The sequence below is a fragment of the Pseudophryne corroboree genome, chromosome 4 (assembly GCF_028390025.1).
Source record: "Pseudophryne corroboree isolate aPseCor3 chromosome 4, aPseCor3.hap2, whole genome shotgun sequence".
Lineage (NCBI taxonomy): Eukaryota > Metazoa > Chordata > Amphibia > Anura > Myobatrachidae > Pseudophryne > Pseudophryne corroboree.
This window is the reverse complement of record NC_086447.1, coordinates 309,459,544-309,486,996: the sequence shown is the minus strand read 5'-3', so window position 1 is coordinate 309,486,996 and position 27,453 is coordinate 309,459,544.

Genomic DNA, 27,453 nt, shown 5'->3' with positions numbered 1-27,453 from the left:
ACTAGTCTTGGCCGAGACGATGAAATGCCATCAACGTCGTCTGCCAAGGCCGATGCCCAATGTCATAGTACAGAGCATGTAAAATCCAAAACACCAAATATCAGTAAAAAAAAGGACTCAAAAATCTAAAATAAAATTGTCGGAGGAGAAGCGTAAACTTGCCAATATGCCATTTACCACACGGAGTGGCAAGGAACGGCTGAGGCCCTGGCCTATGTTCATGGCTAGTGGTTCAGCTTCACATGAGGATGGAAGCACTCAGCCTCTCGCTAGAAAAATGAAAAGACTCAAGCTGGCAAAAGCACAGCAAAGAACTGTGCGTTCTTCGAAATCCCAAATCCACAAGGAGAGTCCAATTGTGTCGTTTGCGATGCCTGACCTTCCCAACACTGGACGTGAAGAGCATGCGCCTTCCACCATTTGCACGCCCCCTGCAAGTGCTGGAAGGAGCACCCGCAGTCCAGTTCCTGATAGTCAGATTGAAGATGTCAGTGTTGAAGTACACCAGGATGAGGAGGATATGGGTGTTGCTGGCGCTGGGGAGGAAATTGACAAGGAGGATTCTGATGGTGAGGTGGTTTGTTTAAGTCAGGCACCCGGGGAGACACCTGTTGTCCGTGGGAGGAATAGGGCCATTGACATGCCTGGTGAAAATACCAAAAAAATCAGCTCTTCGGTGTGGAAGTATTTCAACAGAAATGCGGACAACATTTGTCAAGCCGTGTGTTGCCTTTGTCAAGCTGTAATAAGTAGGGGTAAGGACGTTAACCACCTCGGAACATCCTCCCTTATACGTCACTTGCAGCGCATTCATAATAAGTCGGTGACAAGTTCAAAAACTTTGGGCGACAGCGGAAGCAGTCCACTGACCAGTAAATCCCTTCCTCTTGTAACCAAGCTCGCGCAAACCACCCCACCAACTCCCTCAGTGTCAATTTCCTCCTTCCCCAGGAATGCCAATAGTCCTGCAGGCCATGTCACTGGCAATTCTGACGAGTCCTCTCCTGCCTGGGATTCCTCTGATGCATCCTTGCGTGTAACGCCTACTGCTGCTGGCGCTGCTGTTGTTGCTGCTGGGAGTCGATGGTCATCCCAGAGGGGAAGTGGTAAGACCACTTTTACTACTTCCACCAAGCAATTGACTGTCCAACAGTCCTTTGCGAGGAAGATGAAATATCACAGCAGTCATCCTGCTGCAAAGCGGATAACTGAGGCCTTGGCATCCTGGGTGGTGACAAACGTGGTTCCGGTATCCATCATTACTGCAGAGGCAACTAGAGACTTGTTGGAGGTACTGTGTCCCCGGTACCAAATACCATCTAGGTTCCATTTCTCTAGGCAGGCGATACCGAAAATGTACACAGACCTCAGAAAAAGAGTCACCAGTGTCCTAAAAAATGCAGCTGTACCCAATGTCCACTTAACCACGGACATGTGGACAAGTGGAGCAGGGCAGGGTCAGGACTATATGACTGTGACAGCCCACTGGGTAGATGTATGGACTCCCGCCGCAAGAACAGCAGCGGCGGCACCAGTAGCAGCATCTCGCAAACGCCAACTCTTTCCTAGGCAGGCTACGCTTTGTATCACCGGTTTCCAGAATACGCACACAGCTGAAAACCTCTTACGGCAACTGAGGAAGATCATCGCGGAATGGCTTACCCCAATTGGACTCTCCTGTGGATTTGTGGCATCGGACAACGCCAGCAATATTGTGTGTGCATTAAATATGGGCAAATTCCAGCACGTCCCATGTTTTGCACATACCTTGAATTTGGTGGTGCAGAATTATTTAAAAAACGAGAGGGGCGTGCAAGAGATGCTGTCGGTGGCCAGAAGAATTGCGGGACACTTTCGGCGTACAGGCACCACGTACAGAAGACTGGAGCACCACCAAAAACGCCTGATCCTGCCCTGCCATCATCTGAAGCAAGAAGTGGTAACGAGGTGGAATTCAACCCTATATATGCTTCAGAGGTTGGAGGAGCAGCAAAAGGCCATTCAAGCCTATACAATTGAGCACGATATAGGAGGTGGAATGCACCTGTCTCAAGCGCAGTGGAGAATGATTTCAACGTTGTGCAAGGTTCTGCTGCCCTTTGAACTTGCCACACGTGAAGTCAGTTCAGACACTGCCAGCCTGAGTCAGGTCATTCCCCTCATCAGGCTTTTGCAGAAGAAGCTGGAGACATTGAAGGAGGAGCTAACACAGAGCGATTCCGCTAGGCATGTGGGACTTGTGGATGGAGCCCTTAATTCGCTTAACAAGGATTCACGGGTGGTCAATCTGTTGAAATCAGAGCACTACATTTTGGCCACCGTGCTCGATCCTAGATTTAAAACCTACCTTGGATCTCTCTTTCCGGCACACACAAGTCTGCTGGGGTTCAAAGACCTGCTGGTGAGAAAATTGTCAAGTCAAGCGGAACGCGACCTGTCAACATCTCCTCCTTCACATTCTCCCGCAACTGGGGGTGCGAGGAAAAGGCTCAGAATTCCGAGCCCACCCACTGGCGGTGATGCAGGGCAGTCTGGAGCGACTGCTGATGCTGACATCTGGTCCGGACTGAAGGACCTGCCAACGATTACGGACATGTCGTCTACTGGCACTGCATATGATTCTCTCCCCATTGAAAGAATGGTGGAGGATTATATGAGTGACCGCATCCAAGTAGGCACGTCAGACAGTCCGTACTTATACTGGCAGGAAAAAGAGGCAATTTGGAGGCCCTTGCACAAACTGGCTTTATTCTACCTAAGTTGCCCTCCCACAAGTGTGTACTCCGAAAGAGTGTTTAGTGCCGCCGCTCACCTTGTCAGCAATCGGCGTACGAGGTTACTTCCAGAAAATGTGGAGAAGATGATGTTCATTAAAATGAATTATAATCAATTCCTCCGTGGAGACATTGACCAGCAGCAATTGCCTCCACAAAGTACACAGGGAGCTGAGATGGTGGATTCCAGTGGGGACGAATTGATAATCTGTGAGGAGTGGGATGTACACGGTGATATATCGGAGGATGATGATGAGGTGGACATCTTGCCTCTGTAGAGCCAGTTTGTGCAAGGAGAGATTAATTGCTTCTTTTTTGGTGGGGGTCCAAACCAACCCGTCATTTCAGTCACAGTCGTGTGGCAGACCCTGTCACTGAAATGATGGGTTGGTTAAAGTGTGCATGTCCTGTTTATACAACATAAGGGTGGGTGGGAGGGCCCAAGGACAATTCCATCTTGCACCTCTTTTTTCTTTAATTTTTCTTTGCGTCATGTGCTGTTTGGGGAGTGTTTTTTGGAAGGGCCATCCTGCGTGACACTGCAGTGCCACTCCTAGATGGGCCAGGTGTTTGTGTCGGCCACTAGGGTCGCTTAGCTTACTCACACAGCTACCTCATTGCGCCTCTTTTTTTCTTTGCGTCATGTGCTGTTTGGGGAGTGTTTTTTGGAAGGGCCATCCTGCGTGACACTGCAGTGCCACTCCTAGATGGGCCAGGTGTTTGTGTCGGCCACTAGGGTCGCTTAGCTTACTCACACAGCTACATCATTGCGCCTCTTTTTTTCTTTGCGTCATGTGCTGTTTGGGGAGTGTTTTTTGGAAGGGCCATCCTGCGTGACACTGCAGTGCCACTCCTAGATGGGCCAGGTGTTTGTGTCGGCCACTAGGGTCGCTTAGCTTACTCACACAGCTACCTCATTGCGCCTCTTTTTTTCTTTGCGTCATGTGCTGTTTGGGGAGTGTTTTTTGGAAGGGCCATCCTGCGTGACACTGCAGTGCCACTCCTAGATGGGCCAGGTGTTTGTGTCGGCCACTAGGGTCGCTTAGCTTACTCACACAGCTACCTCATTGCGCCTCTTTTTTTCTTTGCGTCATGTGCTGTTTGGGGAGTGTTTTTTGGAAGGGCCATCCTGCGTGACACTGCAGTGCCACTCCTAGATGGGCCAGGTGTTTGTGTCGGCCACTAGGGTCGCTTAGCTTAGTCATCCAGCGACCTCGGTGCAAATTTTAGGACTAAAAATAATATTGTGAGGTGTGAGGTGTTCAGAATAGACTGAAAATGAGTGGAAATTATGTTTTTTGAGGTTAATAATACTTTGGGATCAAAATGACCCCCAAATTCTATGATTTAAGCTGTTTTTTAGGGTTTTTTGAAAAAAACACCCGAATCCAAAACACACCCGAATCCGACAAAAAAAATTCGGTGAGGTTTTGCCAAAACGCGGTCGAACCCAAAACATGGCCGCGGAACCGAACCCAAAACCAAAACACAAAACCCGAAAAATTTCAAGTGCACATCTCTATTATGGATACAACATCCTATATTACAGTCATTCTATACTGTACTAATGTTCATTTACCATTTCAATTACTGCTTTGTTGGTTTTGTAACTAAAATGTTTAAAAGAAAACTCGAAATAAAAACATTTTTGAAAAAAATAATATATATTTCAAATAGAGAATAGACTGGAAAAATCTTTCGATGGTGAGTGAGTTGCTAACGGATTTGCAGCTGGCCTGCGTTTGCAAAGCTTCTCGCATAACGTATACAGACTTGAACGGGGCGGTTTTCACTCTGTCTGGGCGGCGACTATCCAATCGCAAACCTCTGCAAATTTGCAGAGGTGTGATCAGGTCTGAATTAGGCCCTATACGCAATAATGAGGCACATCAACTGCTAGGGTAGCACTCGATGTTCCACGATGCCTAAATCATAAAAATGTCAGTGCTACAACCACCGTCTTCAGAATGCACAAAACATACAGTATATACACAGACAGAGTGATACCTATACTTTGTCTGTGTATATATGTTTTGTGCACCCTGAAGACAATGCTTGTATCACTGAAACGTTGATGATGGAATATATGGATTATATGGTTTAATACATGATTTGCTAAATCCTTAAGAGCCTGCCCTTTTACTGTTGCTGCTATTTACACACAGTTTTGTGCGATGGAACATGTCTTGTTAAGACCAAATGTGACTCTGAATGCAAAGTTTACAGATTAAAGCAAGATTAATAGCAAAGGGCTATTCTCAGAAATATAGTGATGCCACTTTTGCACCAGTTGCTAAACAGAGTACTTTCAGAACATTGATCAAAATTGATGCCTTAAGAAATATTAAACCATTAAAAAAAGATAGATATTACATAGTACTTAGATTTTCTTCCACTGGGATGCAGTCAGGATCCCGCCTGTCTGGATCCCGGCAGTCAGATTACTGACGCCGGAATCCAGACACTATTCGGAATGCTGAACGTCCTGACACCGCTGAAGAGGTAAACCGTGGGGGGAAGGTTTGGTTTAGGCTGCGGGGGGAGGGATAGGCTGCGCCCCAGGAGCTTTAGGGTGCGGGGAGGGGGTTTAGGGTTAGGCACCCCCCTCTGAGGGTTAGGCTGAGGATGGGAGGGTTAGTTTTAGGCAGCGGGGACAGGAGGTTAGGTTTAGGTACTTACGGGGGAAGGTTAGGGTTAGGCACTAAGGGGGAGGTTAGGGTTAGGCAGCGGGTAGGGAGGGTTAGGGGGGTAGGAGAGAGAGTATAGCACCCCTTACTCACCCCTGTCGGCTTCTTCACAATCGGGATCCCGGACGCCGGCTTTCCCTACTGAACCCCTTCCACTAATGATCTAGAATCTATTTTTCCCCTCTTGATCTATAATACAGTATATTAAAACTAAGAACAACTACATTTCAAAATGTAATATTGCAAAATATAGATAGATAGAGGGACACCCTGGTATGTATATCAATCTGAGGATGTCATTGGATAAAAGTCCAGTACATAAAAGTTTTCCAGTCTAATAATAAGACGCTTTTGTTTTTCTCAGAACTATAAAGACTCCCAGATCACACGTGTCACTTCAACCACACCACATGGCATTAACCTTATCTGAGATAAGGAAACAGAAGAGAAGACATATGGCAGTTTGTTTAAACTTGCTTTATTTTTTTTTCAAATTTCCACTCAGGTGATTTTCATACTATGAAAGGAAGAAGAAGAGAACCTTGTGCAATATCTTCTAAAAAATATGTTTATTGACAAACAACCAGATGTATGCTTACAATAAAAACTCAATTACAAATCCTTAACATATATATCCCAGTTCCCCTATCAGATATTTGAGAAATTAAATAATGGTAATAAGTACAGATGTGCACCGGAAATTTTTCAGGTTTTGTGTTTTGGTTTTGGATTCAGTTCCGCGGGCGTGTTTTGGATTTGGACGCATTTTGGCAAAACCTCCCTTAAATTTTTTGTCGGATTCTGGTGTGTTTTGGATTCGGGTATTTTTTTTCAAAAACAGCTTAAATCATAGAATGTGGGGGTAATTTTGATCCTATAGTATTATTAACCTCAATAACCATAATTTACACTCATTTCCAGTCTATTCTGAACACCTCACACCTCACAATATTATTTTTAGTCCTAAAATTTGCATCGAGGTCGCTGGATGACTAAGCTAAGCGACCCAAGTGGCCGGCACAAACACCTGACCCATCTAGGAGTGGCACTGCAGTGTCAGACAGGATGGCACTTAAAAAATTGGCCCCAAACAGCACATGATGCAAAGAAAAGAGAAAAAGAGGTGCACTGTGGTCGCTGGATGGCTAAGCTAAGTGACACAAACACCTCAATATCACAGGAATTATTTGTTCTAATCAATGGTATTATTTGTCCAAATCACTGGAAGAAAATGACAAAATCACTGGAATTATTCGTTCTAATCAATGGTATTATTGGTCCAAATCACTGGAAGAAAATGACGAAATAACTGGAATTATTTGGCAAGATCACTGTAATTAATAATTATAAATCACTGATATTAATTGGTAAAATTTCGCTATCACCTGCCTAGTGAAGTGGAATCTAGATGGGATTTTGTAGCGGGAACACAATAACGTCATCAGTTGTCTAAATTCCAATGCACTAATGGCGGAAAACGGGTGCACATCTAACAGCGCACTGATTATACTGAGAACTGATTATACTAATCACTGATGATACTAAGGAGAACTGACACTGAGCAGCGAGAACAGCACTGGACTATTGTACTGTAGTATACTGGTCCCCACAATGCAGCAAAGATATTGAGCACTGATCCGGAGAATAGAACTGAGTCTGACACGGAGCTGCAAGATACAGCAATGGCCTACTGTACTGTACTACTATATACTGGTGGTCACCACAATGCTGCACTGTACTACTACAGATGTGTCCACATACATCTTTGCTATATCCCGCCATGTATGGCACAGTTTTGCGTGCCATAGATTCAGAGATTTAGCCATGCCTTGTCATTTTTCTTAATTTGCTTCTTTAATATGTTACTTTATACATATTCTATTATGGCAAACAAAATTATTTAAATTCATCCACTCGCTACTTGTGAAAAACAGCTTAGCCGTGTTTTGCATGTTGTGCCAAATTTGTAATAAAGCAAAGATGTAAGTGGACACATCTCTATATACTGGTCACAACAATGCAACACAGATATGGATACTAGAAGTGGCACAGAGCAGCAAGAAACAGCAATGGCCTACTGTACTGTACTACTATATACTGTTGGTCACCACAATGCTGCACTGTACTGCTATATACTGGTCACAACAGTGCAGCACAGATATGGATACTAGAAGTGACACGGAACTGCAAGAAACAGCAATGACCTACTGTACTGTACAACTATATACTGTTGGTCACCACAATGCTGCACTGTACTACTATATATACTGGTCACAACAATGCAGCACAGATATGGATACTTGAAGTGACATGGAGCTGCAAGATACAGCAATGGCCTACTGTACTCTACAACTATACTGTTGGTCATGTCGCAGTCAAAAATATTACATAAAGAGAACATACAAACTGCACAAATATAAGTCGCTATACTTGCAAATATGCGCAGCGAGCACAGCAATATATGGTAACACCCGCATTTACACGGACATGCCACAGAGATGGATTCGACACTTATTTCATACAGTACATAATTATAATAATATCAAGCGCCAGACATCATGATGATTTAAAATTATCTAATGAAGTAATGTCATGAATGTGTATTATTTTAACGAAACAAGATAGACCTGTCATATTTACTATTAAAATAACCAGATTAATGTGTAGATTCATTTGATACTTGTTATTAAGTTGTAGGACATTGCAACACGGAATTATGATTAAATGTATAAAAGCTAAAATCACTTTTATTAGAACAATAGATATTCCAAACAGATAATGAACAGGAAACTCAGGCCAGCCCTTTGGATGTCTTCAAGGCTGAACCTGATTAGCATATACAAAGGATCTGGTGACTCATCGTGAGTCCCCTCCCCCAAACTAGATTACACATTGCTGATCACACAGGAAGGTAGTTCCTGTTTTGGTCTCAGAGTTGCTGTAAGGTCTGAGACGATGATGGAGTTATTGCCAGCTCAGTTCCTGTTTTGGTCTCAGCGTAAGATGGACGGCATGATTTTAGAGAAAGAGAGAGACATAAGCATTGAGGGAATGGTATTGTATCGCTGGCCTGTAACTGTATGTAACTGTATGTAACTGTATGCTTTAACTGCTTACTGTGTGAGTGTAACCATGTAACTATAGGTATACTGTACTTTGTAATATATATTGAATCCATATCCTTTTTAATAACAAATATATATACATCAATGAGCTTTGGAACTCAGATAATGTGTGGGTGTATTGTTTTCTCTTATGGGATGCAGTGTTTTGCGATGTATAGCGCACATTCATGGGATATGGTAATAAGAGGTGCAGGCATTTACAATATATATTAGAGCGGGCATTTTAAATATTTGTGAGAAATCAATTTGGCATTCTTAGTCACCAAAATGCTGCACTGTACTACTAAATATACTGCTCACAACAATGCAGCACAGATATGGATACTTGCAGTGACACGGAGCTGCAAGATACAGCAATGGCCTACTGTACTGTACAACTATATACTGTTGGACCAAAATGCTGCACTGTACTACTATATATACTGCTCTCAATAATGCAGCACAGATATGGATACTTGCAGTGACACAGAGCTGCAAGATACAGCAATGACCTACTGTACTGTACAACTATATACTGTTGGTCACCAAAATGCTGCACTGTACTACTATATATACTGCTCACAACAATGCAGCACAGATATGGATACTTGAAGTGACACGGAGCTGCAAGATACAGCAATGGACTACTGTACTGTACTGCTATACTGGTGGTCACCAAAATGCTGCACTGTACTACTATATGTAATATATATATATATATATATAGTATATACTGGTCACACAACAATGCAGCAGATATTGAGCACTGATGATCAGGATACTGTCTAGAACTGAGTCTGACACGGAGCTGCAAGATACAGCAATGGCCTACTGTACTGTACTACTATAATTATATACTGGTGGTCCCCACAATGCAGCACACTGAGCACAGATATTTGCAGCACACTGAGCACAGATATGGAGCTTTTCAGGCAGAGAACGTAGATAATTGCAGCACACTGAACACAGCTATGGAGCTCTTCAGGCAGAGAACGTAGATATTTGCAGCACACTGAGCACAGATATTTGCAGCACACTGAGCACAGATATTTGCAACACATTGAGCACAGTGTCAAAGTCGAAAAATATTGTAATGCATATACCCTGTACTAACCCCATGCACATGCCCGCTGCGCGTGCACTCAGTCTGCCGTGCGTTCACATATCCGCAATTTGCGTAAAGTAGCTTCCCACGGCCATGCGCCTTAGCGCGTGGTATGCGCATTTACGGTGGAGTTTGTGAGCGCGTAGAGGGTTATTAGAACATTACATATTTAACCAAAATAGTGCATTTTGTACCCATAGCTCCCCTGCACCACACCAGCTAGTATTAATAGTTTAAACAGTTCCAGGGCTAAGGGATTCGCCTTTGCATGATAGGAAGGGTCAGATAAAGGTTGGAAGGTGATGTCTAGTATCCAGCTGTAGGGTATTTTAAGAGTAACATTCCGGTGTCGGTTAGAGAAAGATCGCAAGTTCCAGCATATAGTTATGTGCAAAAGTAGAATATAGATATTAACTGTATTTACTGTATATTATGTATGCGGCGGAAATCCAGTGGATACCACCCACCAGAGCAGTTGGGGAAAGACATCGCCCATCTTTTCAAATCAACCTATGACCTCTCCTGTAATGAAAAGACACATCTCTGTGTCCAATGGACAATGCGATTACAGTGACCATTGTTTTGTGTATGTAAGTTGTGTATAAAAAGCCCATTGTTGCCTGGCTTGTCAGAAGACTCTGAACGCTTTCTATCTGACTAGCGGAGGACCGGCCGGGTTGCGCTTGCGAACATTCTCACGTATGTACATTCTCTGTAGCCATTATTCTGTTTAGATTTATCTTGTTAGCCTGTAGTGTATGATTTGTACTGTTTTACCTTTTGGAATAATCCACGGTGGCCTTAGAACCCTGTGGTTTCAACTACAAATCGGTGTTGTGTCTTCACTTTCCTGCAAAGGTTTTAAAGTGTATTTATCTGTATAAGGTGTATAAGTATTGATAAGGTGTACGCACTGCGGGTACTTTATACCGTCAGCGCTACTTAAGGTTTAAGGTATAACATCATTGCAGTACTTTGCTGCTAAGGGTTTAAAGTGTAATCATATCATTGCATTGTATCATTAACAAGGTTTAAAGGTTATCAATTGTGTGTGCGCATGCTGTGTGTACTCTGTACACTCAGCGCGGCGTGGGTACGCCAAGAACGTACCACGTGTGGGACTCTGTACACAAATAGCGTACAAAGTGCGTAGCATGTGTGTTCGGTCAAGCGGCCATAGCGGCTCCACGGTAAAAGTGTATTTAGAGGTATAGCTTTACGGTCTAAGATAATATCGACATTATCAATTGGGAGCTCGTCCGGTTCTTCCTCATACGCGCAGCCTAGCAGGTTTACGCAGACTTTATCTATCAGCAAAGGGTGGAAAGGTATCCCCCGTAAACCTTCTCTTGGTTGGTGGATACACAAGTGCTGATTAGATAAGCGTCTGCCCTGCATGGTTTGAAGAGATGCTGGAGGGATCCATAAGGTAAGAACGCAAAAGCTATTTTTTTTTAAATCTGTAAATTTCTGTTTGGCGCCAAATGCGCACACAACACATGCATACACCTGTATTTTGTACTTTGCATATCTGCTCGCATTATTGCCATAAGCATTGATTACTAGATTAATTTTGACCTGTACTGAGAAAATTTGTTGCTATTTAGTTAAAATATAGAGTTAATAGTTAAGGAAGTAAGTGTAAGACGCACACGCAGCCTGGCCTAGTTGTAAAGGTTTATTACAGTAGAAACTGTGTGGTGTGTTAAGTGAGCGATTATAGTTAAATATCGCTTACATTTATAGAAGTGTGGGATTTGTAGTACTGCGGACGTACGGCCTTTGTACACGTGTCTCGGACAAAGTACGGGACTGAGTACGCAATGTAAAGGCATACACACGTGGCGTGTTCACGCAACATGCGTAAAAGGTACGCCGCTAAGTACAAATCACACAAAAGCATTGTTTTAGTTTAGGCGCGAGATGGTAGCCACGCGATAATAGCACAAATTGATCAGTTTCCAATATTTAGTTTAAAAACTCTTTTTACTGTATTACCTCTGGAATTAAGGCTGTTTTATCTGAATGAAAGTTAATTTTCTGTACAGAAAAACCAAAGCATATATGAGTGAACGAGCGTGAGTGTGCAAACAATAAAGGTTTTGTGGACCCAGGGAATTCGGGATCCCGTAGGAGACCACACCAGGTGAGTGGACACTTGGTGGCATGAGAGTGGCTTGCTCACGTTAACATTGATTAAGGTACGAGTAGTAGATATCGCAGACCAAAGGTCAGCGAAGGTATAGAGTACCGCAGACCAAAGGTCAGCGAGGTTTTTGTTTAGAGAGCGCAGCCCAGGTGGTTGGCGTAGAACCCCTATAGGCCCATTCAGATACGCTCCGGATGAGGTTTCGCAGCCTGAAAAACGATTCCATTGGTCGTATGGCGGATAAGTAACAGTTACCTATACGCTGTGCGATTGGACCGCGCGTTCGTGGGTGCAATACTTAGCTCACAGTGATACCCTTTTACGAGTTTTGCGTAAAATCGCAGGATCATAAGCGCTAGGTGTAGCACACGCAACGTGATTTGTGTAACATTTTTTTGTTTTAAGGGAGTTTTCGCTGGTCACTCAGGAAATCTCCAACGACCAATATTTACTGGGAAGGATAAGTCACTCCCATATACTCTCAGTAAATAGAGGTTACACAGGGGCCCTAGGTTGGGTACGTACTGGCGCTGATGACAGTATTTAGGTGTATTGGCCAACGTGGGCGTGAGTTGGTGAGAGCACTCGTTGAACTTTCACCGTTGCCTTATAATTGAGTATTTTGATATTTTGTAGGAATTAGCTGAGAAGGCAATACCTGCAAAAGATGGGGGCCTGTTGCTCAAGTAAGGGACGATCAACCAGGGTTCAGGTTGATATTCCGCGGCCCAAGGGGTCGGCGAGGTACATAATGTGTGAGAAATATGGATCACACGCAGAGGTTTTATGCAATGAATGGGAACGTATGACTGCGGAAGATAGGGAACCATTCCCTAAGGTAGGCAGTTTTAATCCAGAGGTGTTGCAGAATTTAAGGATTAGGATATGTCTGTTAAAATCCCGAAAACAAAGGATCAGACACTCAAACTGTTTACATTTATGGCAACGAGAGAGTGATATGCAAAGGGAACTAGCTCACGCAGCTGGTTCCAGCCTTAGCAGGAAACTGATAGCAACTGCACCACCACCACCGTATATTACAGGGGAGAAAGTGGCTACAGACAATGGCATACTAATATATAATAAGAGTGAACTTGATAAATCTATTAATGCTAACCCGTGCAAGTTGTATCCCATCTTAAACTTCCCTCAGGACTGCGAGCAAGAAGATGAGCCCAGCACGATATCGGCACTCTCTCTAGCAGCCACCATACAAGACACACAAGTGGGCACGGCCCAACCAGTAAGAACAGTAGCAAAGGCCCCTAACGGACGGACAGGTGAGGTCGTGTCCACAGGTAAGTAAGATACAGTTCATTATGCAGAGACAATTGCACCTCACATTGTAGAAGCAACCCAGAATGATGTAATTGAACTAAATCCTGTCAGGGTGATCGCAGTCCCCAATGGGAAGACTGACGCTCAGGGAATCACTCCCGTCAGGAACATTGCTATGCATTGTCCTTGGTCCCGGACAGAATTGAGGACAATTATGTCTGAATTTCCCGATCCCAGAAAGGATCTAGCCGCATGTCAGAGGTTTATTAGAGAATTAGGTAACGCCACCGAACCCACAAACAAAGATTGGCGGACAGTGCTACGGGCATGTTTGCCCTCCAATATTGACCCTGTGAAATTCATTGCTGATTTTAAATTAGACACAGAAGTACCTCTCACTGATGAATACACTCAGGAGAATGTACGACAGATAAATCTGCAGTTAGGAGTATATTTCCCTACTGTTGTCAAGTGGAATAAAATCTTTTCCATAAGGCAAAAAGAAGGTGAAACAGCTTCTGAATATTTCCATCGAGCACTGCAGGAAATGGCTAGATACACTGGGTCGAGGACATTAAGGAAAATGAACATCATAGAGAGGTAGCTGTGTCCGTATTAATGGACGGTTTAAAAGAAACGTTGAGAACAAGGGTACAAACCACTCAACCTAACTGGAGAGGTATCTCGTTGGCTGCATTAAGAGAGTCCGCTATTGAGCACGATCGGAACATCATTAAGCACAGGGAGTCACAGGGGGATAAGCTGATGACAGTAAGTATAAAAGCCCTGACAACGAAGCCACATCAGCCAAAACCCCAGACCCCTGATGGTAAGTCGTATGTAGTAAAATGTTATAATTGCCAGAGGGAAGGACATTACGCACGGAACTGTAATTATAAAGGCACACATAACATATATCGACCCCCTAGACCAGAACATGACTCACAGCATAACACACGTAATTGGGATCAGGGATCGCACAGGGGGAATTTTGAGCCACACGCTGGGGAAACAAGGAGGTACCCACCTAGGAGGGACTGGCAGACCTCTGGAAATTCTCAGCTACCCCCCTCACATATTGTAGCTGCTAGCGCGCTGCGGGAGGGTCACAACATACAATAGGGGTTAGGCCACACCTGAAGTTTGCAGCCAGTGAAGTTGATTGCTAGCCTTGGAAATGAACCCGAGGTTACAGTTGATGTAGCTGGTAGATCACTACCTTTCCTTGTAGATACAGGGGCGGCCAGGTCAGTGTTAAATTCAACGGTAGGTATGAAAACCACGGGTAAAACAATTTCAGCAATGGGGGTAACAGGAGTAGTGCAACACTATGCTTTAAGTAGACCATCGGAGATTACGATAGGGCCTTTGCAGACCAAGCACTCCTTTTTGCTAGCTGCATCGGCTCCGACTAATCTACTTGGGAGAGATTTATTGTGTAAGATGAGGTGTGTCATATATTGTACTCCTGAGGGTGTCTTCTTAGATATACCCAAGAATCATGTTCAGGAAGTGCAGGATATGTTAGACACCCCACAAAGGTTAATGTCACACTCTGCTGTTATAGACAGGTGTCCATCCAAGGTAGAGGAAATGATCTCCCAGATACCGGAATCCCTCTGGACCAAATATGGACAAGACACTGGATTGATGGCAAATGTAGCTCCTGTAGTTGTGCAAGTAAAAGATGGTAGGATAGCTCCAAAAAATCCCACAGTATCCTCTGAAGCCAGAGGTGGAATTAGGAGTGTACCCAGTCATAGAGCGCTTGCTACAACAGGGCATCCTAGTTAGGACGTCCAGCACTGCCAATAGTCCCATCTTCCCTGGGAAAAAGAGTGGGGGGAGGGGATACAGGCTAGTGCAGGATCTAAGGGGGATAAACAAGATAGTTGAGAGCCAATTCCCCGTAGTGTCAAATCCAGCTGTCATCCTCATGCAAATTCCCCCTACTGCAAAATTTTTCACTGTCATTGACCTCTGTTCTGCTTTCTTTTCGGTCCCTCTGCACCCTGACAGCCAATATTTGTTTGCATTTACATACAGGGGAGTACAGTACACCTGGTCTCGCCTAACCCAAGGTTTCATTGACAGCCCAAGTATTTTCTCCCAGGCTTTGCATGACTGTTTACAATCCTTTCAACCTGAGAGCGGATCAGTATTAATACAGTATGTAGATGACTTACTGCTGTGTTCAGATTCACTTGAGTCGTCCTTGAAAGACACAAAACAGCTTCTGTTTCACCTTTCTAATACGGGACACAAGGTTTCAAAGGATAAGTTACAGTTGTGCCAGACCAAGGTAAAATATTTGGGACATTGCTTGACACAAGGACTGAGACACCTCACCGCTGATAGAATACAGGCGATTCGCGACATGACTCTGCCACAAACCCAGCAGCAGATCCGCACTTTCCTTGGAATGTGTGGGTACTGCCGAAACTGGATCCCAGGGTTCTCCATACTGGCTTTACCTTTGCAGGAAATGGTCTCCTCGAACAAACCAGATCGGATATCTCACACAGATGTGTCCGAACTGGCATTTGAGAGACTTAAACAATGCCTATCACAGACACCTGCATTAGGCATGCCAGATTATGGGAAACCTTTTGAGTTGTACAGTACGGAAAGTGCTGGGTGTGCGGCAGGTGTCCTAACCCAGAGACATGGTGATGCCAGCAGGCCGGTAGCTTACTACAGTGCACAGTTGGACACCGTAGCACGGTCTCTCCCCACATGATTGCGAAGTGTTGCAGCGATAGCTTTGCTAGTGAGTAAAAGCAAAGACGTAGTGTTGGGACACAACCTGACCATCCATACACCTCATGCAGTGTCAGCCTTACTGAACTCTGCCCAAACCAGACATGTCTCATCAGCACGGTTTACAAGGTGGGAATTAGCACTAATGGCCCCTGTAAACATCACCATAAGGAGATGCAGCGCACTAAATCCTGCAACTTATCTCCCATTTGTGCCTGGACAGGCACAAAGGGTGGAGGATGAGAGTGATGGTGAAGGAGGATTTAGTACAGACACTGACACACATGATTGTATGGAATATCTGAACCAAACTTTCACTGCAAGACCCGACATTAGTGACAACCCACTGAAAGGCGTAGATTTTACTTTTTACACTGACGGTAGTTGCCACAGACAGACGGACTTGGGAGACTTGTGTACTGGATACGCAGTCGTAGATGACAAAGGTATCATAGAAGCAGAACCTCTGGGCCTACCACACTCAGCACAAGTTGCTGAGCTGGTCGTCCTAACCAGAGCGTGTGAATTGGCTAAGGGTAAGTCAGCCAATATATATACAGATTCTAGGTATGCCTTTGGAGTAGTGCATGATTTCGGGGCCCTATGGCGCCTCAGAAATTTCATGACGGCAGCTGGCACACCTGTAGCGCATGCATCCCATATAAAAAGGCTTCTAGCAGCAATACAGGAACCTGACAGAGTGGCTGTTATCAAGTGCAAAGCCCACACTTACAGTCAAGACCCAGTGTCACTTGGTAACAGCCGGGCAGACGAAGCTGCTAAATCATCAGCCAGCACCCCCATACAGACAGATATCACACAACTGATGGTATTCAATACCGTCAACACACAAAAATTAAGTGAAATGCAAAATTTGTGTTCTCCACAGGAAAAGGCAGTCTGGAGGTCAGCACACGGTCTGACTCATCTGGGCAAAGAGGGTATGTGTAAGCTGGTGAGAGCCTACTGGTGTGCGCCAGGATTCTCTTCTCATGCGGGTTAGAGAGCAATGACATGTCTTATCTGCTTGAGGAAGAATATTGGAAAGTCAATACCAACAGAACCATTCCATATCCCGCCAACAGACGGCCCTTTTCAGGTAATACAAATTGATTTCATACAGTTGCCACCCTGCAGAAATTTAAAATATGTGTTAGTTTGTAATGACGTGTTTTCAAATTGGGTAGAAGCGTTCCCCGCTGCCACAAATACTGCTACGTTTACTGCAAAGAAAATTGTGCAGGAATTTGTGTGCAGATAAGGTATCCCTAGGATAATTGAAAGCGATAGGGGTACCCATTTTACAGGTGAAGTCTTTCAGGTTATGTGCAAACTGATGGGAATTAATAGTAAGCTGCATACTCCGTACCGCCCACAGGCGAGTGCGAAAGTGGAAAGAGTAAACAGCACTATTAAGAACAAGTTGAGCAAAGTGATGGCTGAAACTGGATTGTTGTGGTCAGAAGCTTTGCCACTTGTATTGTACAGCATCAGAGCCACTCCCAGGTCCCCCCTTAACCTATCACCCTTTGAGATTCTTTTTGGTCGACAACCCCATGTAATGATTGACCCCCAGGATGATTTGAAATGCAATAATGAGATGACTGTAAAATATATGGTTAAGATGAGCCAGCAGTTGAGGAATCAAAACAGAAATCTAAAGCTGGTGATTCCTGACCTACCAAACAGTAATTGTCATGACATTGAACCGGGGGATTATGTAATGATTCGAAATTTTCTATGCTCAGGTTGCCTCATTGACAGGTGGGAAGGACCGTACCAAGTCTTACTAACCAGCACGACAGCATTAAAGGTTGCCGAGAGAGAGACTTGGGTCCACTCGTCCCACTGTAAGAAGGTCGCTGACCCAGAGAGAACCCGTGACAAAGAGCAGAGTGTAGAGGAAATCGTATCACTGGAGTGCCTGTTCCGGGAAGGTTGAGAGGCAGGACTGTCACGGCACCGGAGCACGAAGAACTACAAAACCAGAGGCGGTTGTCGCACCAAATTTCTTTTTCCTTTTTATTATTTTCTCCATCTCCCATTACCTTCTTTTTCCCCTTCCTTGCTCCTTTTTCTCTCCCCTTAACAAGATGGACTTACCCCAAGAGACTGCATTCCGGGTTTTCCTGTTGACCCTGTTGTTGACCAGAGCAGTCTGTTTCGGTGAGAGTACCAGAGAAGTCGAGAAAGGATCTGGAATGGGTTCTGATGGCAAGGACGGATTTGTAGAATTCCAAGAGCAACACATCCACCGAGCAAAGGCGAGTTTCAGAAAACGATCTGGTAGTCAAGAAACTAGGAGGCACTGTGAAGGGTTATTAGCTGAGGAAAATTGTATTTGTAGAAACTGTGAAAACATAGTTGAGGATGGGTGCATCCAGAGATGTCAGTCCAGCCTTAATATCAACATGGACCGTCATCCATTGAGTGATTATCACTCATTAGTGGGTAAGGTGTTAAACCAAACAGAATGCTGGGTGTGCTCACAAGTACCTCAAGGTCAGAGCAAGTCAGTACTAGTACCGTATCCTTTAACAATAGATGAGGTACTTGAATTACGGGGTGGGAGACCGGTGGACAAGAAATTTAATATTTCTAGGCCCCCTAGTTTGAAGCTCCACCAATATCATGTGGATAGATCCTTAGTATGTTTTAACATTTCCAATTCCCGAAAGCCGGGAAATTGGGAAGTGGCATGGAATAACCAAACCATGGCATTTTCACACAGAGCCGATAGAATACCCGTAGACTCTGAACTTATACGCCAAATAGCCGACGGTGGAAGGTATTTTCGGTATAGGTACACTCTAGGAAGTAGGACCATGCGGGTTGGAGAAGTATCACCAGGGTACTGTGCGCATATCATACAGCCTGATACGTGTACTAAACAGATGAGAGAATTAGGGATAGGATTTTTCACTTGGAAGGTTTGCAATATGGTAATGTCATATTCTGTCCCATATGTTCTCCCCGATGATGCATATTTCATATGCGGGAGGAAGGCGTATAAGTGGCTTGCCCCAAACTCAGAGGGATTGTGTTACATTGGAAGAGTGTTACCAGAAGTTATGACCATAACCCATAATAAGATGAAAGACGTTCACCGCAATGCTCAAGCTCCTTACACTCATGCTCACTACGAACACATCGTTAAGAGACACCTTATAGATAGGACAGAGCACGCAGCCTCTGATTTGATCCACGAATCCACCGGGATTCAATTCCTACTCGCATTAGACATCACCCGTACCGCCAGAGGAATTATAAATTATAGGTATATCCACGCGCTAGCGAACCTAATAGATAATATGATGACACCTTCAGGTATACAGGGAGGGAGTTGCAAGCTTACAAAACGGAACTGATCCAGCACAGGATGGTTCTAAATTATATCACAGCGGTGACAGGCGGGTACTGTGTCACTTTGGCAACTCAGTATGGTGTGAAGTGCTGCACGTACATTACAAACAGCATTGATGACCCAACCGAGGTCATAGATCAAAAGATGGACGATATCTTGCAATTGAAGTGGGAGTTCCGGAGGAGACACAACCTTACCCTTACTGCTGTGAGTAATGAACTGACCGGCTGGGTCTCATGGTTGAACCCACGCAATTGGTTCTCAGGTTTAGGAGAATGGGCTCAAAATGTTATCGTGAGTGTAGGAAAGTTTCTCCTTTGCATCCTGGGAGTTGTCATAATGATTGGTTTGATATTTAGGTGTGTTCGAATTTTAACGCGGCGCAAGCACGGTACCAAAGTGATGAGTTTAAGGAGCAGGGGCATTGGTACAGCAACTGATTTCATTTATGACCCATCAATAGAGACAATGTTGTGATAAAACGTGATTCCAAGGTCCGTTTCTTTCACCCGTTTCTCCTTTGTTTTCCCTCAGCAAAAATACACCCATCCGGAGAAGACTTCAATCAACACCCAAGAATGATTACGAAAATGTTATGTGAATGTATTGTACATATGTGTCTTATCCTCATCTCTACAACCTTCAGGTAGTGACACACATAGTCGACAGGTGATATCCACATATTAGCATTCACATATGTTCCCCCTCCATGTATCATCAACTAAATGTGCACCCCATTTGTTGGAACAGAAACCGAAAAGAGCTCGGTAGTGTTTGTTGGCCCACTTACAGACCCTTAATACAGGATGAGAAGGATTTAATGTATACTTCGCAATATCTCAAAGCTTATTTAGAACATATATGGCACGATGATACATACCCCTCAGACATGGATTTCATACATACATGCTTTTACTATCCCACTAGGTCATACATTTCCCGCCTACGCCTCTCCTCCTACCATCCAACCATCTATGGATAATGTTTGTATATTTTTATTCAACCATCTGTAGATATTGTATTGTATATTTTTCCTGTTTAATGTTTAGATAGTGGCAGTTATTGTTGACTGCCAAAGGGTGGACTGTCAAAGTCGAAAAATATTGCAATGCATATACCCTGTACTAACCCCATGCACATGCCCGCTGCGCGTGCACTCAGTCTGCCGTGCGTGCACATATCCGCAATTTGCGTAAAGTAGCTTCCCACGGCCATGCGCCTTAGCGCGTGGTATGCGCATTTACGGTGGAGTTTGTGAGTGCGTAGAGGGTTATTAGAACATTACATATTTAACCAAAATAGTGCATTTTGTACCCATAGCTCCCCTGCACCACACCAGCGAGTATTAATAGTTTAAACAGTTCCAGGACTAAGGGATTCGCCTTTGCATGATAGGAAGGGTCAGATAAAGGTTGGAAGGTGATGTCTAGTATCCAGCTGTAGGGTATTTTAAGAGTAACATTCCGGTGTCGGTTAGAGAAAGATTGCATGTTCCAGCGTATAGTTATGTGCAAAAGTAGAATATAGATATTAACTGTATTTACTGTATATTATGTATGCGGCGGGAATCCAGTGGATACCACCCACCAGAGCAGTTGGGGAAAGACATCGCCCATCTTTTCAAATCAACCTATGACCTCTCCTGTAATGAAAAGACACATCTCTGTGTCCAATGGACAATGCGATTACAGTGACCATTGTTTTGTGTATGTAAGTTGTGTATAAAAATTCCATTGTTGCCTGGCTTGTCAGAAGACTCTGAACGCTTTCTATCTGACTAGCGGAGGACCGGCCGGGTTGCGCTTGCGAACATTCTCACGTATGTACATTCTCTGTAGCCATTATTCTGTTTAGATTTATCTTGTTAGCCTGTAGTGCATGATTTGTACTGTTTTACCTTTTGGAATAATCCACGGTGGCCTTAGAACCCTGTGGTTTCAACTACAAATCGGTGTTGTGTCTTCACTTTCCTGCAAGGGTTTTAAAGTGTATTTATCTGTATAAGGTGTATTATTAACAAGGTTTAAAGGTTATCAATTGTGTGTACGCACGCTGTGTGTACTCTGTACACTCAGCGCGGCGTGGGTACGCCAAGTACGTACCACGTGCGGGACTCTGTACGCAAATAGCGTACAAAGTGCGTAGCACGTGTGTTCGGTCTAGCAGCCATAGCGGCTCCACGGTAAAAGTGTATTTAGAGGTATAGCTTTACGGTCTAAGATAATATCGACATTATCAACAGATACGAAGCTTTTCAGGGAGAGAACGTATCCACGTCCTCTCCGTTCAATGGAGGTAATTCTGAGTTGATCGCAGAAGCAAGTTTGTTAGCAATTGGGCAAAAGCATGTGCACTGCAGGGGGGGCAGATATAACATTTGCAGAGAGAGTTAGATTTGGGTGGGTTATTTTGTTTCTGTGCATGGTAAATACTGGCTGCTTTATTTTTACTCTGCAATTTAGATTTCAGTTTGAATACACCCCACCCAAATCTAACTCTCTCTGCACATGTTATATCTGCCCCTCCTGCAGTGCAAATGGTTTTGCCCAACTGCTAACAAATTTGCTGCTGCGATCAACTCAGAATTAGGCCCAATCTCCAATGCACGAGTAAAAATGGCGGCGACGCGCGACTCTTTATATGGAATACAAATCTTGCGAGAATCCGACAACGGGATGATGACGTTCGGCCTCGTTCCGGTTAACCGAGCAAGGCGGAAAGATCCGAGGCTGCCTCGGACCCGTGTAAAATAGGTGAAGTTCGAGGGGGTTCGGATCTCAACGAACCAAACCCGCATATCTCTAGTAATAAGGGTCTTTGACATCAGAGGGGCCTGGACTCATAAGGATGAAATATCCCCAGTCACAGAATTCCACCTGGGTTATGGTATAAAGGGTTGACCTAGTTAAGGTTGACAGTCATTAGGTCGAGCCACTATTGGTCAACATTAACATGGTCGATATGGTAAGATGGTTGAAACATGGAAATGGTTGACACGGGACAGGTTGACACATGAAAAAGTCGACATGGATTTTTTTTTACTGTTTTTGGTGTTGTTTTATCCGTAACATGACCAGGAACCCCAATTAGTGCACCGCATCCCATTGCATGGCTATCTTCACTCACCATGCTGCAGGCAAGGTTACTATTCCCAATCATAGTCCACGTGGATTGTAAAGTATAAAAAGTTACAAATATATATTTTTTAAAAGCCATGTTGACATTTTCATGTGTCGACCTGTACAGTGTTGACAATTTTAATGTGTACAAGTATGCTTTAAACAAACAGCCATGTTTTCGATAAACTTGAAAAACTTACCAACCTTCATTGATATTCTGCCTGATTCAGGTCCAGTTGTTGTAGTGCTAAAAGCACAAAATACCAATGATTGGTACATTTTCCTATGTCGACCATGTCAATGTTGCCCAATAGTGGTTGACCTATTGACTGTCGACCTAAATAGTGTTGACTTACCATCCGGATACCTTCCACCTGCTGGCGATACTGGTAGTATCTTAGTTTAAATAATTCCAGTCATTGTGGACTTTTTATGGCAGGTCCACAGCTGATATCAGTGACAGCAGGCAGCACAGTTAGCCTTCGCCCCCCCCCCCCCCCCCCCCACATCAACCTTGATGTCTGCGATGGCTCAGAACCGTGAACGCATCCACTGGTCACTGTCACTGCATTCTGCAATCATTTGTGGCTATTTAGGCTCTTCTCCTTTGTAGTCCTGTTTGGCAATTTGAAGCATTGGGGCCCACCAGGGTTTATCCAGCTACCTGGTCCAAACCTGACTGCAATCAATGGGATACTGCTGTTGCTGCCTGCCACCCCACTGGGATTGTTGCTTAAATCCTGGACGGCGGATTTACAGATTCTCCAAAGTTATCCTGGATGGGAGGTACTGGTAACCCTATGGGGGAGAATGTGGGCGTCTGTGGAGAGAGGCGTTAGAGCCAAGAGAGGGGTGGAAGTAATTTTAGGAGAGAGGTTGAGGACATTGCCATTTTGACAGCTCAAACAGGCAGAACTACTTTCTTGCTTATGGAAATCTGTTTAGAGTAGACAGTGTTTCACACCTATATCAGGTTATCTATGGTTTACCATTATAGTATACCTTTATTGCTATTCAGCCTGATTCAGGTCGCTGTAGTGTTAAAAGCACAATATGCCGATGTTTGGTACTTTGTGCATGCACAAGACCCATACTGCACATGTGCCCTACAGGTCCTGCATCGTCTGACGTAGTACGTACAGTAATTGACAGTCTGCAGCTGTTTGGGAGTGGGGAGGGGGAGAACGGGTGCTGTTTCACAAAACAAAGGTGCGTTGTCACCATTTTGAGGAAGTGCCAAGGCCAGGTGTCTTCTGATGGAGATTTCCTGGCCTCAGGGAAGGAGCTGCAAGTGATCCAATGCTGCATGCTCGGACGCAGCACTGGATCACGCATGTATGCAGGAGGCACCTACTTGTACCAGATGCCTCCTATGCATTACCATATGTAAGCATAGCTGCTGATTCCAAGGAAGCAGCAATTATGCTTATTCTATCCACATGTGAATCAGGTCCATTGTGCGTAACTGACTTGGACCTTGGACCTGTGCTGATAAATTTGAGCTTACAGTATTTACATTTCCTTAATTAATAGGGAAGTATAATCAATCTGTCTACCACAAAAATGGTGAGCCAGTTTATGGAAACAGAATAATTAGCGGATTATATTAGAGATGAGCGGGTTCGGTTTCTCTGAATCCGAACCCGCCAGAACTTCATGTTTTTTTTCACGGGTCCGAGCGACTCGGATCTTCCCGCCTTGCTCGGTTAACCCGAGCGCGCCCGAACGTCATCATGACGCTGTCGGATTCTCGCGAGGCTCGGATTCTATCGCGAGACTCGGATTCTATATAAGGAGCCGCGCGTCGCCGCCATTTTCACACGTGCATTGAGATTGATAGGGAGAGGACGTGGCTGGCGTCCTCTCCATTTAGATTATAAGAGACTGAGAGAGATTTACTGGAGCTGACTAGGAGGAGTACTGTTACTGTAGAAGTGTAGAGACTGAGTGGAGAGAGTTTACTAGTGAGGACAGTGCAGTTTACTTTATAATCCGTTCTCTGCCTGAAAAAAGCGATACACAGCACACAGTGACTCAGTCACATACCATATCTGTGTGCACTGCTCAGGCTCAGGCCAGTGTGCTGCATCATCTATTATCTATATATAATATTATATATATCTGTCTGACTGCTCAGCTCACACAGCTTATAATTGTGGGGGAGACTGGGGAGCACTACTGCAGTGCCAGTTATAGGTTATAGCAGGAGCCAGGAGTACATAATATATTATATAGTGAGTGACCACCAGACACACAGTGCAGTTTATTTAATATATCCGTTCTCTGCCTGAAAAAAGCGATACACACAGTGACTCAGTCAGTCACATACCATATCTGTGTGCACTGCTCAGGCTCAGGCCAGTGTGCTGCATCATCTATTATCTATATATAATATTATATATATCTGTCTGACTGCTCAGCTCACACAGCTTATAATTGTGGGGGAGACTGGGGAGCACTACTGCAGTGCCAGTTATAGGTTATAGCAGGAGCCAGGAGTACATAATATATTATATAGTGAGTGACCACCAGACACACAGTGCAGTTTATTTAATATATCCGTTCTCTGCCTGAAAAAAGCGATACACACAGTGACTCAGTCAGTCACATACCATATCTGTGTGCACTGCTCAGGCTCAGGCCAGTGTGCTGCATCATCTATTATCTATATATAATATTATATATATCTGTCTGACTGCTCAGCTCACACAGCTTATAATTGTGGGGGAGACTGGGGAGCACTACTGCAGTGCCAGTTATAGGTTATAGCAGGAGCCAGGAGTACATAATATATTATATAGTGAGTGACCACCAGACACACAGTGCAGTTTATTTAATATATCCGTTCTCTGCCTGAAAAAAGCGATACACACAGTGACTCAGTCAGTCACATACCATATCTGTGTGCACTGCTCAGGCTCAGGCCAGTGTGCTGCATCATCTATATATATTATATATCTGTCTGACTGCTCAGCTCACACAGCTTATAATTGTGGGGGAGACTGGGGAGCACTACTGCAGTGCCAGTTATAGGTTATAGCAGGAGCCAGGAGTACATATTATATTAAAATTAAACAGTGCACACTTTTGCTGCAGGAGTGCCACTGCCAGTGTGACTGACCAGTGACCTGACCACACTGACCACCAGTATAGTTAGTAGTATACTTATATTGTGATTGCCTGAAAAAGTTAAACACTCGTCGTGTGACTTCACTTGTGTGTTTTTTTTTTTTTTTATTCTATAAAAATAAAACTCATTCTGCTGACAGACAGTGTCCAGCAGGTCCGTCATTATATAATATATAATATATACCTGTCCGGCTGCAGTAGTGATATATATATATTTTTTATATCATTTATCATCCAGTCGCAGCAGACACAGTACGGTAGTTCACGGCTGTGGCTACCTCTGTGTCTCTGCACTCGGCAGGCAGTCCGTCCATAATTGTAATACCACCTAACCGTGGATTTTTTTCATTCTTCTTTATACATACATAGTTACATAGACATCTTCTCTTTATCAACCAGTCTATATTAGCTGCAGACACAGTACAGTACGGTAGTTCACGGCTGTGGCTACCTCTGTGTCTGCACTCGGCAGGCAGTCCGTCCATAATTGTATACCACCTAACCGTGGTTTTTTTTCATTCTTCTTTATACATACATAGTTACATAGACATCTTCTCTTTATCAACCAGTCTATATTAGCTGCAGACACAGTACAGTACGGTAGTTCACGGCTGTGGCTACCTCTGTGTCTGCACTCGGCAGGCAGTCCGTCCATAATTGTATACCACCTAACCGTGGATTTTTTTCAGTCTTCTTTATACATACATAGTTACATAGACATCTTCTCTTTATCAACCAGTCTATATTAGCTGCAGACACAGTACAGTACGGTAGTTCACGGCTGTGGCTACCTCTGTGTCTGCAGTCGGCAGGCAGTCCATAATTGTATACTAGTATCCATCTCCATTGTTTACCTGAGGTGCCTTTTAGTTGTGCCTATTAAAATATGGAGAACAAAAATGTTGAGGTTCCAAAATTAGGGAAAGATCAAGATCCACTTCCACCTCGTGCTGAAGCTGCTGCCACTAGTCATGGCCGAGACGATGAAATGCCAGCAACGTCGTCTGCCAAGGCCGATGCCCAATGTCATAGTACAGAGCATGTCAAATCCAAAACACCAAATATCAGAAAAAAAAGGACTCCAAAACCTAAAATAAAATTGTCGGAGGAGAAGCGTAAACTTGCCAATATGCCATTTACCACACGGAGTGGCAAGGAACGGCTGAGGCCCTGGCCTATGTTCATGGCTAGTGGTTCAGCTTCACATGAGGATGGAAGCACTCAGCCTCTCGCTAGAAAAATGAAAAGACTCAAGCTGGCAAAAGCAGCACAGCAAAGAACTGTGCATTCTTCGAAATCCCAAATCCACAAGGAGAGTCCAATTGTGTCGGTTGCGATGCCTGACCTTCCCAACACTGGACGTGAAGAGCATGCGCCTTCCACCATTTGCACGCCCCCTGCAAGTGCTGGAAGGAGCACCCGCAGTCCAGTTCCTGATAGTCAGATTGAAGATGTCAGTGTTGAAGTACACCAGGATGAGGAGGATATGGGTGTTGCTGGCGCTGGGGAGGAAATTGACCAGGAGGATTCTGATGGTGAGGTGGTTTGTTTAAGTCAGGCACCCGGGGAGACACCTGTTGTCCGTGGGAGGAATATGGCCGTTGACATGCCAGGTGAAAATACCAAAAAAATCAGCTCTTCGGTGTGGAGGTATTTCACCAGAAATGCGGACAACAGGTGTCAAGCCGTGTGTTCCCTTTGTCAAGCTGTAATAAGTAGGGGTAAGGACGTTAACCACCTCGGAACATCCTCCCTTATACGTCACCTGCAGCGCATTCATAATAAGTCAGTGACAAGTTCAAAAACTTTGGGTGACAGCGGAAGCAGTCCACTGACCAGTAAATCCCTTCCTCTTGTAACCAAGCTCACGCAAACCACCCCACCAACTCCCTCAGTGTCAATTTCCTCCTTCCCCAGGAATGCCAATAGTCCTGCAGGCCATGTCACTGGCAATTCTGACGAGTCCTCTCCTGCCTGGGATTCC